Source organism: Podarcis melisellensis (genome assembly GCF_964234715.1).
Source record: "Podarcis melisellensis genome assembly, chromosome: 14".
In the NCBI taxonomy this organism is placed as follows: domain Eukaryota; kingdom Metazoa; phylum Chordata; class Lepidosauria; order Squamata; family Lacertidae; genus Podarcis; species Podarcis melisellensis.
Window position 1 is genome coordinate 30,500,257 of NC_138546.1, and position 16,549 is coordinate 30,516,805.

Sequence of the window (16,549 nt, forward strand, 5' to 3'; positions counted from 1 at the left end):
GAGACACAGAGGAGGAAATAAATCGAATGTATATTGTTCTAACCGTCCGCATTATAAACCGGTTTCAGCCTTGAATACGAAGGACTCTGCCCATTTGAGGTAAATTGAGTTTAGGACTATTATTATTATTAAAAATATATATTCTGACTGCGACAACTCTGTCTTCGCAGGCTAAATGGAGCTAGAAAATATTTGTTTTAAATCAGGAGATATGTATCTCCGTTTAGTAAAGGCGTCGAACCTAAAGTTACTCAGGTGTAAAAGCCTTGATTTCAAACGCGGATTGTTTTATTTCGGAGAATATTCTTCCCCACCCCCCAGGTTTTGCAGAACCTCCTTTCTTCGCTTCTCCCATGCAAAATCATAATGAATGGAAGGTCTTCGGGGCAGGTTCAGAGCTATTCTGTGCCCACTGATGGTGCTATATTTTGCTTAAATACATACCTACAAAATGCGGCCATCGCTTTAAACCACAACGTGAGCGGTTCAACAAGTTTTTACGACGTGTACCTTTAAATGCCGAAATTATTTTTGTATATTGTTGGGCTTCTTCCTCTTTTTAAAATCGGAATAGAAGAAGGTAATAAAAGTCAAATGTGCAGAATGCTATTATATACGCACACGCGTTCATGCACTTGGAAAGAAAGTCTTGCTTGATTTCTGCTGAACCTACTTCTGAACTGTTCGTTCAACTTCTTCTTGCTTGTTTGTTTTTTGAAAGGGGAGAATATTTCTTTTGCTAGCCTAAAAAAAGTCTGAAGTCCGGAATCAGTTCGAAGGGGAGCGAAAATGCACCCACAACTGAGCTCAGTGGAGCTTATTTCATAGGATTTCAGTGGTAGGTTGTATTCGGGTCCTTCTTTGGTTACTCTGCTAACACAGCGCAAGCCTAACCATGTTTACTCAGAAGTAAGTCCCACTGAGTTTAAGGCAGCTTGCTGACTAGTAAAAGTGCATTTAGGATCGCAGCCATTGTCACTTTACATACAAAGGTGTTCCTGGTTTTACAGCGCAATCCTTAAGGATGTCTACTTAGAGGTAAACCCTTCAACGGGACTTACTCCCCAACCAGGCAGATGTGGTTCAGCAATATTCCATAACATTTACCTAGCTGAATCCAGGTAGTTTTGTGCCTGAAAGAATTTAGGCAAAATGTCACGCTGCTTTTAAATAAACGGGTTTAAGAATACACACAAGCTGAAGCTCTTCACTGCTTTGATTAACGGATTCTAATTTTTTATATACCAATTCCCGGCTAAAGGAAAGTGAGCCAAAGGAAATACCTGGCTAACCTCGGCTGATAAGCTCTCTATCGGCTCAACCTCAACCTTACTCCTCCTTGTCCGTAAAATGGGAACATTAACCCTGGTCTACTTTGCCGGGATTATTCAAAGCGCGGGTGTGAAGCACTCAGATCACTCTGACAGCGCTGTGCAAACGCCAGCTATATTATTAGCCGTTTCCCACCAGTAGTTATCATTAATTATTGCTAGTTAGGTGAACAAAGGGGCCTTAAGAGGGAGCGAGGCAGAAAATGCGATCATCTCTGACCTCATGCAAGAGATGTTTGCGAGCAGGGCTGTCAGCGGCGCGCCTTTCGCCCGCACCCCGCGCAAGCGCGCGCCTCCTCTCAGTTCAGGTGAGTAGCTGCGCCCCAAGGAGCCTGCGAACTCCGCAGCCCACCTGAGGAGACGCTGAATCAGGCGGCCAGGTCTTGGGGTGCGGCAAACGGCAGGACGCGCAAGGGAGGCAGGTCCACACAAGCACAGAATGTAGGGAGCTGGGGGGGGGTTCCCTTCGTACAGAGCGGAGGGATGAGGAGGGATCAGGCTTCACATAGCTCCTTGGGGTGCGCAGTGTACTGTATACACACATACACGCACAGAGAGCGAGAGAGAGATATGTACACACACACATAATTACACACACGTGTAGTATATGTGTGTTTCTGAGATCAATCTTAGCTCTATCATATATTCGGTGTATGTGTATGTGTTTTACACACACACGCAGTATGTGTGTTTGTTTGTATATTAATATCACAGCATATACTTGACATATGTGTGTATTCGATAGATCTGTATATCGATATGTATTTCAACATAAAACGTATACAGCATATATTATATATTAATATAACACACAGGTAGTGTGTGTGATAGAATATATTCCAATATTTATTTGGCAATATACACCAAATAGTTCTGAGAAGCCTGATCTCTCTCCCTACTGTATATATTTCCTAAAATCTACTGCCCAGAGCCAAGGGTAATAGATAAATGATATTTAAAGCTAAAGGGTTGGCTGCCTCCGAGCCTGTGGATTTGTTTTCGGTACCAGCCTTGAGCTCAGTTCGCGGTTTGTCCACACACACAACCTTGCCCCCCTCCGGCTTAGCTGTCTTCATTGCAGCAGTTTCATTTTTGGGGTGGGAGCTGTTCTGTTGCCGCTGTTATTCAGTTGGGAGTCAGGATCCCTTGCCGATCTACTCTGGATCATGCAGAGATCTGCCAGCTAATATACTTCCTGACCCAACCCGCGCTTCTCTGGCTTAAGGCCCATTGAACTCGGTGCGTCTTACTTCCGAGTAGACACGTAGAGGGCTGCGCAATAAGTTTTCTTATTGGCAAGTGGCCTGAAAATTTAGGGTGCGGTTTGAAGCCCAATGGGAGATATATACATAAATCTCCCAGTACAACAGCAGCGCGTAATATGGGGTGGATCACGCTTTCTAGACTCATAATTGGTGTTCCATTTCTCATTTTCCTTATATACATTCCTCAGAATACTGGGACCATTTTTTAAAATGTCATTTCCCAAACACCCTTTGAACTTTTCAGTATCCTTGTGAAATGAGCTTTCTCTTTCTCACACCTACCTACACTGCAACTAGTGGATTCCTGCTAGCAGACAAACTACTAGAAGATCTCTACCAGCTGCTTTGCAGTAGACCGGCAATGATTTCTTACTGAAATGAAGAAAGGTTCAACAATCTAGGAGTGGATTTCGGTGTAGAAGGACTGTAATCTGCGATAGGTTCTGGTTACTCAAAACAAATCCCTGGGCTCAGAATTAATTCTAAGCGTAGAATCATAGAATCGCAGAATTGTAATGCTGGAAGGAAGGCACCACAAGGGTCATCTAGTCTAAGCCAATGCAGGGGGTTAGACTAGATGACCATCGTAATTTGTTTTTGGTTTGTTTTTGTCACAGTTTCAGGCGAATGGATCTTGAGGTTCTAGTAAAAAGACAAACAAAAGCAAAGTAGATCCTGTAGTCTACAATCAGTGCATTGGTGTCTTCGAAAATCTCTATTAAAAGGTGAGATCTCTCTCTCTCTCTCTCTCTCTCTCTCTCTCTCTCTCTCTCTCTCTCTCTCTCTCTCACTCACACACACACACACACACACACATCAACACAATGGGGGTGTCAAATTCTGAAGTATGTACGATCAGTGCATCTTTACTCGGAAGTAAATCCCTTCGAGTTCAAGGGGACTCCCTCTCGGATAAACGTCCACAGGCTTCGACTATATACGGCTGCAATTCCTGACCCCCTTTACCAGAGCGTAAGTTTCATTGAACTCATGAGTTTTGAGTAGATATGCACAGCAGGGGCGAACAGATCGGGATCTGCTGGGGGATTTCTACCAGATCGCCAAGGGCTTCTGACTGACTCGCGTTTCTTTAACAACTGCAACAACACAATGACACCCCCTCCACACAAACCTAAATTAGGCTGCTAAAGTGAATAAATTTACCCAGGAGTGCACTTTGTGCCAATGAACTGGGAGCTCCGTTTGTGGGACTGAAAACAACCCGCTAGGCTCAGAATGTGCTGGGAGTATCCTGCCCTTTAATTCCAATTGTTATCTTTTGCACCTTGACTCCCCTTGGTAGATCTTGGGGTTTTAGTGGAATGATAGCAAATATATATATATATAAGAGAAAGAGAGAGAGAGAGAGATAACGAGCCTGAAGCCTGCCCGCCTCTGTTGCGTAAAATTGTCAGAGAAGGAAGATTGCGATCCGGTGCCCAATTGCTTGGGAGCAAGCTGCATTCAACAAAAGGAACAGGTCGCTTCTTTTGAGTAAGGGCTCCTCTGTTTGCAATCCCTTGAACACATTGGGATTTACTCTCGAGTAAGCAAGTGCCTAGGATTACGACGTGGAGCCGAAAGTCCCCAGCGCGAAGTTCCCTTCTCTGCCACTTATCTCAGAAGTGGCCATAGTCAAGACACCCACGGCTTTGCCTCTGTAATACGGGGACGGGATCAATGTAATTGACCTATCCTCCAGCAGCGTTGCAGGATGGGTCACGAATACGTGCAAAGCGCCTTCAACGCTTCAAAACCCTATTCAATCCTGACTCCTTTCTGTGCTTCTCCATCTATGCAAACGTTAGACGCTATCTATCCCGGGCTTGTGTGACAGATCAATCCCTCCAGACTGCAAGTCACTTCGCAAAGGGGATTTCTCTCCCTCTGCCTGTCAATACCTAACGACAAACGCACACATGCTATAATTAACGATATGTACCTAAGCCTGACGGGCTGCTCTGTCTCTATCCGTCCACCGTGTCTAACTTATGGAGGCTGAGTGTTTTGTGTGTGTGTATCCATATAAACCGTTTTGTGTTATCTACTTCCCCGGGCGGGGGGGCGGGGGGCGGAATATCACTCTATCGCTTTTCTCTTGTCTAAAGAGGGACCTTTTAAAAATAATAGTAAAAATAATAATTAATCATAATAGGCTTCGACTCTCATTTTACTTGAAAGAGACAGACAGAAAGAAAAGCAATTGTGTGTTTCTCCACCCCCCCTCTTGTTGTAAGTGTTAAATAACTTTCCCAGCGTGTATGAAAGGAAGATTGTATTTTATCAACAGCTGACTGAGGCTGTCATCTGATCTTCTCCGTTTGGTCTTCTGGTATCATATTTATTTAACCTACTGGGAGACCATGAGCCGGGGCAGCTTCTCTCTGCTGGAAAGAGCAGACGCATTACACACTGCCCCAGGTATCCTGATTGATTGTTCCCACCCCAAAGTCTCTGGATCATAATTTAACTCAGCGGCAGGCCTTGGAGGCTGGTGTGTGTGTGTGTGTGTGTGTACAAGGGGAAGGGTGGGGGCTAATCGGGAAATACGTGGAGGGGCTCAGGCTGGGAGGAATGAGACATGATCTTTCCCCAGGTCTTCGCATTATAAAGAATGTATGTTGCAGGTATATATTGTCATTTATATGAATATATTTGTGTGTGAGTATTATATGTACAGTATACAGTATATATATAATAAGTTTATAAATTACAGTAATGGATACACAAAAGTTTTTCTCCCTCTGTCGTGGACCTCCAATGAAGCTGCATGTTGGAAGATTCAGGACAAATAAAAGTAAGGACTTGTTCACACAGTGCAAGAGTTGAACTAGGGAACTTGTTCCCACAGGAGGCAGTTATGGTCACCAACACTGCTGGCTTTCAAAGAGGTTTGGACAAGGTTATCAATGGCTTCTGTCTAGGCATGGTGGGTTTGTGGTTTGTTTTTTTTTACTCTGCCTTCATAGTTGGAGGCAGCAATGTTTCTGAATACCAACTGCTGGAAACCCCACCTTTTGCTTTGGGTTTCCCACAAGCATCTGTGTGGCCACTGTGAAAACAGGATGTTGGACTAGATGGGCCATAGACTGATCTATTGATTTATTGATATTTATTTTATTCAGACCTTATTTATTTATTTATTTATTTATTTATTTATTTATTTATTTCGGATCCTGTTGTCCTCCAAGGAAGCCAAGGTGGTGTACCTGTATCTCCCTCTCCTAATTTAATCCCCACAACAACCCTTTGAGGTAGGTTAGGCTGAGAAAGGCAGTGATTTGTCCAAGGCAGGGATCAACAAACCTTTTCAGCAGGGGGCCAGTCCATTATCCCTCAGACCTTATGGGAGGCCGGACTATATTTTTTGGGGGGGAGGGGGGGAATGAACGAATTCCTGTGCCCCACAAATAACCCAGAGATGCATTTTAAATAAAAGGACACATTCTACTCATGTAAAAGCATGCTGATTCCTGGACCATCCGCGGGCCGGATTGAGAAGGGGATTGGGCCGCATCCAGCCCCTGGGTCTTAGTTTGCCTACCCATGGTCCAAGGTCACCCAGAGAGTTTCAAGACTGAATGGGGATTTGAACCCTGATCTCCCATATCCAAGTCCAGCACTCCAGCCACTACACTACACCACTGCTCCTTTATATCTGGAGTTCCGTTGAGTTCTCCAAGAATTTAACAGCCTTGAAGTGTTCTCCAGGTCTAACCTGTTCCATAGATCTTTACAAATGGGTTTTTTTTGTGGGGGTGGGGAGAGGGGTAGAGTAGACCAGGAGAAATCTGGCTGAGAAGGCTAGCCAAGATTGGTGCTTTCCCAATGTTCTCCTAAATTAAAGACAGGCCTGCACTTACTCTTCAGTTTTTCGTCGTACATAATTTGAGGCCCTCTGGATCAGATCTAGGGCTCCTCTGTCCCAGCTTCCTGTTCCCAACAACGACCATCCAGGTACTTTTAGGAAGGTCCCAGGCAATGCCTGAAAGTGAGACCCCACTGTAGTTAGCCCTCTAACAGCTGGTCTTTTTGTTTCAATATAGGAGTCTGAGAGGAAGCACTCTGGCAAATTGGTCATTGACTGGAGACTGCAGCAAGTGCTGAGATGGATACAGAGAGCTGTCCAATAGGTAGTGGTAGTATTATCTACTCTCAGCCCTTAGACCCTAAGGCAGGGATTCCCAAACTGTGGTCCTTGGCTTCTTTCAGGTGGTTTGTGGTGTGTTCACATTAAATATTCATATTGATTAACTGTATTTCGGTTGTTCAGCATTATATTACAATGTGGATTCCATAGAAAGCAAAGTATAATGCAACAAAATTCAACCTAAGAAATAAAAGAAGCACTAAAAACACAATGAAAAATCACAAGCATCTAGCACGGCATGTTACAATTGCTACAACAGACAGAAAAATCATTAAGTGGTCCAAGACCATCAGTAGGTTTTTGCTACCCAGACACACAGCCAGCCTTTCTAACTGTCATTTCTGTGCATCCTGTGGACTAGCTGCTGCATGTACTCACTTCTCTTTTTTGCTGGAATTGTTCCCCTTTGGGATGCTCCAAGCAAAGATTCATTTACTGTGACTTCTAGTCGTCATGTTGCCTTTTCCCTCCCACTCTTCACTGCCTCTGGCATTGTAAATCTAGACATGCAGGTTTCAGGTTTAGGTGTTTTTACAAAGGAAGCAAGGCCATTAAAATAATAGGCCTCTTCATTGGTAGGTAGAGTATCATCTTCTTGGGCTTGAAGTATGCCTGGTCCTAGATGATGGTCCAGAAACACGTTTTCCTTAGCTGAAGATAAGATGGAGCACAAGACCTGTGATGAGAAGGTAGCTCAGTGGTAGAGCATTTACTTTCCATCCCCCAAAGGAAGGACTGGAAATGGGGATGTCTTCTGTCTGAAACCCCAAAGAGCCACAGGTAGGGTCTCAGCCTGCATACTAGATGAAGCTGGTAAACAGCTGCCCTGGACACAGAATTGTCTCCATGGACACCAGCAAGTCCAAAATGACTCCCAAGCTGTGCACCTGGTCCTTCACGGACACAGTTACCCCATTCAGGACCAGGGAGTCCTCCACACCCGCCTGCCCCCTGTCCCCCAAGAACAGTACTTCTGTCTTGTCAGGATTCAATCTCAATCTGTTAGCCGCCATCCATCCTCCAACCACCTCCTGACACTCACACAGGACCTTCACTGCCCTCACTGGTTCTGATTTAAAAGAGAGGTAGAGCTGGGTATCATCCACATATTGATGAACACCCAGCCCAAATCCCCTGATGACCTCTTTCAGCGGCTTCATGTAGATGTTAAAAAGCATGGGGGAGAGGACGGAACCCTGAGGCAGCCCACAAGAGAGCCCAGGGGGCTGAACACTCATCCACCAATACCACTTTCTGGATATGGCCCAGGAGAAAGGAGCGGAACCACTGTATAACAGTGACCCCAGCTCCCAGCCCCCCCAGACGGCCCAGAAGGATGCCATGATCGATGGTATCAAAGGTCGCTGAGAGATCCAGCAGAACTAGGAAGCAGCTCCTAGCCTGCCGGAGATCATCGACCATTGCGACCAAGGCAGTTTCAGTCCCATGGTGAGGCCTGAATCCCGACTGGAAGGGATCCAAATGGTCTGCATCCTCCAGGCGTGCTTGGAGTTGTTCAGCAACCACCCACTCAATCACCTTGCCCAAGAATAGAAGATTTGAGACTGGGCAATATTGGTGGGGTCTAAAGATTTTTTTAAAGAAGTGGTTTAATGACCGCCTCTTTCAGTGGGTCTGGAAAGGCTCCCTCACAGAGGGAAGCATTCACCACCCCACAGAGCCCATTGCCCAGCCCTTCCCGGCTTACTTTTATGAGCCAGGATGGACAAGGATCAAGAAGACAGGTGGTTGGTTTCACTTGTCCAAGCAGCCTGTCCACATCCTCAGAGTTAACAGATGGGAATTGATCCCATATAACATGACTAGATAGGACTCCAGTACTCTCCCGCCCCGGCCCTGCTCCCATGGTGGAGTCTACCTCTTTCCAAATCTGAGTGACTTTATCTACAAAAACCTTTGCAAAAGCATTGCAGGAGATCTTGGGGTCCTTACCAGGCCCCAATGACAAAGGTGGTTCCAATAGATTGTGAACCACCTGAAAGAGTCTCCTGCTGCTGTTTTCTGAAGATGCAATAGAGGAGGTGAAGAAGGGCCTCTTCACCATCGCCATCGCCACTTGGTAGGCTCGACGTTGAGCTCTAACCCATGTCTGGTCCGATTCAGAATGAGTTTTCTACCACCAGCACTCTAGCCATCTCAACGATTGTTTCATTGCCCTCAGCTCCGGGGAAAACCATGGGGCTGTCTGGGCTTGTTGTTGTTGCTGTTGTTATCACTATGAATTTATAGAGGTGTTCAACTGTCATAGCTGATCTGTAATGGATCCTTTGAACTGATGCATTAAGTGAGTATGAGAAAATATATGGAGAGAACCAAGTTCATGAAGAGTGATGCAGACAATGTTAGTTTGGATGAGTAACGACTGATGAAACAAGAATGTAAGAAGATCCCTGCTGGATCAAACCAAAGGCCTGCACTCTCTGGTGGCCAACCAGATGCCTGTTGTGAACCTGCAAGCAGGACCTGAACACAGCAGCATTTGCCTGTGCTGTGGTTCCCAATAACAGGTATTCAGAGGAACACAGTCTCTGACAGCTCAGGTAGAACATAGCTGTCATGACTAGTAGCCACTGAGAGCCTCCTCCTCTATGAATTTGTCTAACCCTCTTTTAAAGCCATCCAAGTTGGGGTCCATCACTGCCTCCCTTGAGAGCAAGTTCCATAGTTCATCTAGCTTTAACTAAGATGGTGTAGCAAATAAAAGGCAATCTCATAAAAGCTTATTATTACACTGCAACATATGTGTTTTTTTAATACGATTGTTGTTATGATGTTACTGTTGTTCTCAGTATTATTATTATTATTATTAGCAGCAGCAGTAGCACCCTTTACTGAGCAACACACAGCACAAACAAAACATCTCTGCCCAAAGGATCTTACACCAGAAACTTAGAAGATGGGCTGGCTGATACCAGAGGTTGTTCTGGTTTGCCTTTTAATCAGATACACTGTTTCATTTTCCTATGGGGAAATGAAACTGACATCTGAGAAACCGTAATGTGATTTATCACTTGCCTGGCTCATGCAGTAAAGGGACACTTGTTTGAAAGCATGATTTCCGGCCTCTTGTTAGAAGGAAGCTTGTATTTTCCACCACCCTCTGAGTTTGCAAGTCAGGCATTACAGATCGACTTCTGAATACTGGGCCCTTGTAAGCTGACTTGCAGAGGTAAGCTGTGCAAACAGGACTCAACAATGCCTTGCGGTTTCCTTACACATGCTGCCTTTTCACCTTGCCACATCAAACCCTCTTTCCCTTATCTCCAGGCCACCAAACTTTCCTACCCCTTGCTAATCTTTGCTGTTCCTTTTTTTCTTCTTAAAGAGAATATTCACTAGGAAATGGGCAGAAAAGGATCAAAGAGCAAGCGCAGATGATAATGTGCCCCCCACAATCAATCAAAATCCACAACCATCACAGACATAAAAAATCACGAGAGTTTTTTGGTCTTCACAGTTTACCTGCAACAGAAGAATTTGTGTCCCCACTGAAGCTTTCAAGTGAGAGACTAATTCCTCCCTCTCTTTGGAAAACCTGATGGGATAACTTCTCTTTAGATTTGCCTCTGTTTCATCTTTCTTGGAAAATGTGCTTTGTTCTGTATTTCACTGTAATAATAATCATACTTATATCAGAATGGTACCAAGGCACCAGAACCCCCAGCAGACAATACAAAGTCCTCCTAACAGGGGAAAAGATCAAGCAGCCTTTTTATTTTTATTTTTTACATAATAATAGTTTAAAAAACACCCTTTCTCTTATGGGAAGCAGAGATTGTTCTCACTCCCCCGGGCTCTCATGCTTCTTTCTTTCCTCCCAAGCTTTTGTTCCTCAAGAAAGAGTTAAACTAGTTTACACAGCAGAGAGTGGCAAACACCTGCCCTCCCCACCTCTTCAAAAAGCACACTTTCCAAAGCAAGCACACATTTTTTTTTAAACTAGCTTTTCTGTTAGGCTGCCTTTAAAAAAATAATAAAAAATACAAAAAGATTGCTTTTTCATCGTGTGAGTAGCAAAATCAGATAATGACCCAAAGAGCTTGAAACCTAATCAGCAATTTCTTTTTTTTTTGCCTCTTTTTTAAGAAGTCAAGAAGAGATTACAAGTTAACTCCGGTGCTGTTTGTTGGCTGGCTGTAATGTTTGCTCAACCACATTATGATGGTGAGAGTAATGGATTTATCTAGATAAGGGGAAGTAGAGCTTGCCAACGAAGAAGGGGAAAAAAATATCAAGGTCAAACACAAGATAAGGCCTGACACTTTCCCCTATTTTTCACACACTTGAAAGCAAGTGTGACAATACGAAAGGGGAAGCGGAGTCGGCTCCAAAACACACCTACGCGGATCATAAGGAGAACGGAAAACATCCTAGCACAAATCATTCTTACCTCTTATTTAAAAATTAACTCTAATTTTTATTTAACTGCCTATGCCATGTTTGTTACATGATGACATTTTAAGGGGGTGGGAGGAAATACTCTTTAGAAGACATCTGAAGGAAGCCCTGTTTAGGGAAGTTTTTAATGACTGATGTTTTAATGTATTTTTAATCTTTTGTTGGAAGCCGCCCAGAGTGGCGGGGTAGAAATAAATTATTGTTATTGTTGTTGTTATTGTTGTTGTCATTATCATTATCATTCCATAACATGATTTGCATGCTTGATCAAAACCAGAGTTTCCCAGATTTCTGATTGCTGCAGCACACTTCTTTTTCATGAATGAAATTGCAGGCAAGCATTCACGCAGTGCGTGTAAGAGTAGGAACGTTATTAAAATTAACACCACCTGTATCACCATTGATTCTCTTCTCGTTGCAGTCCTCCTTCTACAAACCTGATTGATACGAGATGGAAAGAAAAAAAGACTTGTACAGATTGGTTCACTTCTGTGAAAATGACACCCCTCTTACAGGAGGGCAAATCATGGAAAGGCTGGAGGAACGCAAGGTGAACTGGCTATTAGTCCACCAGGTATCACATTTTATTTCAAATTCAGCAGTCAAATCTCAAGCAATTGGACCATTGACACCATTTGAAAAACTAATTCTGAACATGACTGGAGTCTAAAAAAAATTACTATCAACTCTATACAAAATACTGAGTGACTTAACCATTGGACAATGTTCAGCTAGCAAGCAAAATTAGGAAAGGACCTAGACACCGAAATTGAAGAACAATCTGTGGACAACTCCCCACCCCCCCACCCCCAAATCAACATCAACCTGAAGCAGAGAAAAGTCTTTTAAGTTAATACTCAGATGGCCTCTAACACCTTTAACACTCAGCTACCTAGGCAAAACATCCTTTTCAGCATGTTGGAGAGGGTGCAAGGTAACTGGTATAACTTTCCACCAGCTCTCAGAAAACTTCAGTAGTCCTCTTTTGGCACAACAGTGGTCTTTAGTGTGCAGATTGATAACCACCAATGCAGATAATCTTATGAGTCACCTGAAGCTCTAAAGGCGGAATAAGCGGAAGCAATAAATTTCAAGAACTACCGGTATAGAGCTAAACCTTCTGAAACCTACAGCTTATCCAAAGAACTTCCTAAACAGAAAAGTCTTAACCACTGAAAGGTGGGCAATGGGTCATCCTTGGAAGATAACTCCAAAAGATAGGAGACACCACTGAAAAAGCCATGCTCTGGCATCTGTCCTCAGTGGCTTCAGTTGAGGGATTTCTTAGATGGCTCTAGGTATCATGTTCCCAAAGCCTTCCTGCTTATTATCTTTCATGTGGTGTGTGTGCTTATTCTACTAGACTTGAACTCCAAAATGGCTTCTCCTTGATTGACCCTTCCTATACATGAGTATGTCTACAGACCAAGAGGCCTTTCTTATAGGAGTTCCAAGCATTTTTCATATCTTGTCAAGAGATTCCAATATGTGTTATACATCTCAGCTGTGCAGAAAGGTTCGTTTTATTTCTTATATGGCGGCCAACTCCATCCTCCACCCCTTCTTTCAATGCTTCCCTTTTAATAATCTCTATCAATATTGGTTTTTAGCAGATTTTAATGTCAACTGGGGATTAATGTGCATTAATTGAATTGACTGTATTTCCTTTAATGAGCACAAAAGGATTTGGTGTTAATACTGATGATCCTAATAAGACTCCTCTGTATTATCAGAATTTTCTCAACATCCTGCAATAGTTTATTAGAAAAATGAATTAATTTTGTTACTGTTGCCTGGCTGCTTCTTTTAAATAACAATGCAAGCAAGGTTGATTGCAAATTGAATTTCTTTTATGAGATTTAGGAAAATGAAGTCAATGCACAGCTGGCAGAATGGTTGCAATGGGGCTCTAGACTCACATTCTTCAGCATATCACATTGCCTCTTTTGTCAATCGGTTGAAAATAGCACCTAGCAATGTAGGAAGTTGCGTTACATCAAGTCAGACCATCAGATCACCAGACCATCTAGCTCAGCATTGGCTTCCCAAGGTTTCAGATAGAGGGGATTACCAGGCCCACCTGGAGATTCCAGGGACTGAATTTCTAACCTTCTGCATGCAAAGCAGATGTTCTACCACTGAGCCATGATATTTCCCACCTTTTAAGATAGAGGCTCTGGCTGTCCTTAGTTCCTGTTTCTGGAATCTCTACACAGTGGCTTTCTGTCTTCAGTGTTATGATCTGTAAGCTGGCAGGCCAGCAGGTGGTCAAGCATGGAAGATGGAACTGGCAAGTCAAGAGCATCTCAGTCTGCACCTGAGTCCTTTATAGGATCCCATTCGCCCCTTTTGTCTCATGGTCTTCATAGAATGGTAGCTGCAATACCACCCCCACTGTCATTTACAGTAGTAGTGCTATAGTGAAGCGGTGAGTAGGTCTATTGGGGGAAAGGCAATGTAGTCATTCTGGAAGAAGCTGTGGATTGAACCAAGGACCTTATGCAAAAGAGTTCCATGCAGGATCTAAATGCAATATATGCAGATCCTTTTTCCAGCAAACTGCCACGGTGGCACGAAAAGTGAGGTCCCTGGTTTCTGTGAATCCTCTAATTGGGGATTCGTGTTGTCTTCCTTCAGGCTCCTTTCTTTTATTTGGGGATCATATTGTCACATCTCAAGTTAGATTGATTATTTGTCATGATGGGACTCCCCACGTGGACAGATTCTGTCTTTGCAAAGGGGGTAGGTGCAGGATTTTTTTTTTTAAGGAAGGGAAGTTTGGTTTATGTATCCTCTGAGCATGACTATTTGTTTAGCTATTAAAATATCAAACGTCTTTTGGCCTACTGGGTATATAATCTTTTTTATATATAAAAAATAAGTTAATGTAGTAATTAATATGCTGTTTAGAGCCAACAACTCTTCCCCCACAAACAGTCAGAGAGTCCCAAAGTCTCTCTCGAGGAGAATTGCCTTCAGGGGTGCTGCTTGTTATGGAAAATATTCAGGCTATGGACCCATAGGCACAGCTTTGCATTAAATCTGCCTCTGCTAATTTATGTGCATTGAATTTAGAATTTAAATGTCACAAAAGATAATCTGACTAGTTCTCCATCCAAATTGCCCCATGCAAAATGTCCAGTTAATTTGACCCCATCCCAGGTCACTCCAATCAGTTCCCCTTTAAGTCAGCTACTCCCAGCTTTGGAGCCAACAGGTCAGGCTCCAGCTCATTTCAGCTCCCCACGCGCATCATCCCCAAATCATTTCTAGGTAAAGTCACCACCCGCCACACTTCCATGGAGGGACTCACAGCATGGCCTCATAGGAGATCTTGAAACATATGTAGGTACATATGGGAGACATGCCAATATGGTGGGGAGGTCACTCAGAGCTGGTCAGGTCCTCGATGGGCGATTCATATTAGCTAGGAGTGAAGAACCTCAGGCATGGGGGTCAAACATGGCTCTTTTCCATCTGACCCTTGGAACTCTCCCAAGGCCACACCACCATGGCAGGCCACACCTCTCATTGGCTGTGTTTCACTTCCTCTTTGAGTGCTTTTGGCTGGCTGGAATGTGTACTTGACCTGTGATAATGGCACTGGCTTGCCTGGGTGGAATGATGTGTGGGTGTATGTAGAAACCTTTGATTTTGCAATGTAGCCTGCTGCACAAAGATAATAGTCACACTTGTTGCTCCACCCACTTTTTGCCTCTTATGTTTAAGACGCTCCCAGGAAGCTGACAAGCTGTTCACATGCACCTCTTGCAGTCTGGCCTCAAAGCTTTGTATTCAGGGCTAGACTACACTACAACCCCAGAAGTTCCATTTAGCTCAGTTGACTGGTAGCCATTGATAAACTAATCCTCAGTAATTTTCTAACCCATTTTAGTAAGAAAGAAATTTATTACATATCTTGTTGCAGGAACTATTGATTTTATTCTGGATCATACAATATAGTGGTACCTCGGGTTACAGATGCTTCAGGTTACAGACTCCGCTAACCCAGAAATAGTACCTCGGGTTAAGAACTTTGCTTCAGGATGAGAACAGAAATCGTGCGGTAGCAGCAGAGGGAGGCCCCATTAGCTAAAGTGGTACCTCAGGTTAAGAACAGTTTCAGATTAAGAACGGACCTCCAGAATGAATTAAGTTCTTAACCCGAGGTGGCACTGTAGTTGCCAATTGTGTGGAATGAAAACAGCGTATATGTGTGTGTTTATGTGTGTGTGTGTGTGTGTGTGTGTGTATAAACACATTTAAAATCTTTCACTCATATCCTGCTCTTCAAGTTTAGTAACCAAGCAAGGGTTAACTTCATAGCATTCCATGTTGAACCCCCCCAAAGCCTCAGTTTTTTTTATCTAGCACGCCATAATAAAGGATCAAGAGTTCCTGCTTATTATCTTATCCCCCCCCCATGCTTGTTTTACTAGGCTTGGGCCCAGACCAGTTATGGATTAACACTGTGATCAATAGCCGGCTTGCTGTCTCTCTCTCTGCAGGAGAAAATGAACTGAAAATGCAGTCAAACTCTTATTGATCAAGGATATAGGTCTCACTTTCGTTGCCTCTGTCTCTTGATAACCCACAAATAATGTGATGAGTTGCTAATCTCTCTGATTTTCAATGGACCCTTCACCCCTCTAGACTCTGCCTAGCAGCTTTTATGGTTTGGCTGTGCTGCATTCTGTTGTGTAATACATGTAAGCATCAACTTCCAATCTATTCCCATCTGGCCCGGTCAATTGAGTCACTTAAAATAGTTCATAAATAGAGATGGGCCAACAGGAATATGCAATTATATTTGGCTTTCTCAGAACAGATGAATTATCCTGTAATAACCAACAGATCAGTGGAGTGGTAGAGGATATTGCTTGATTTACTATGCTCAGTGTGTGTTTGTGGGTGTGTTTACCAGTAGTGTAGTGGCAAATTCAGAAGTGCAGGGTCCCTTCATGAGAGTCACAGCCCATGCCCCCTTCTAAGATTATACAACCTAAGATTATACAGCAATCTATAATTATACATAACCAGAGATGCATTGCAATGATTAATGCAGATCTTAATGTGTTGCCATTCAACCAGATCTACTATTTTCCATGCATGTACAAAGGCAACTGAATTGGATTTCTTTAATACATTCATATGGTGTGTCTGAAGTTGTATTTTCCTTGAAGTTCCATTGAAGCTCTCTTGAAACCAAAGCGCCCTGTGTTTTCAATGTTCCTAAATGCTGAACTTTGGAGCATAGAGAAAAATTCCTCTTCTGGCTTCTTCCCATACACCTTCTCTAGAATGACCCTAGGAGCCAATCTTCAGTGCCTGACTCACCTCCTCTCACTGTCTTTGACTCTGATCACAAAGAGGGAGAAGACTTA

General features: G+C 43.5%; 1 long non-coding RNA gene across 1 annotated transcript; it reads left to right on the plus strand.

Annotated features, from left to right (window-relative positions):
- The first annotated feature begins 3,220 nt into the window (after nt 1–3,220).
- Nucleotides 3,221–12,728, plus strand: LOC309356991. The gene is made up of 3 exons (XR_014162998.1): nt 3,221–3,321; nt 10,093–10,268; nt 11,587–12,728. It is a non-coding gene; the product is annotated as an uncharacterized lncRNA (long non-coding RNA).
- Nucleotides 12,729–16,549: the final 3,821 nt, after the last annotated feature.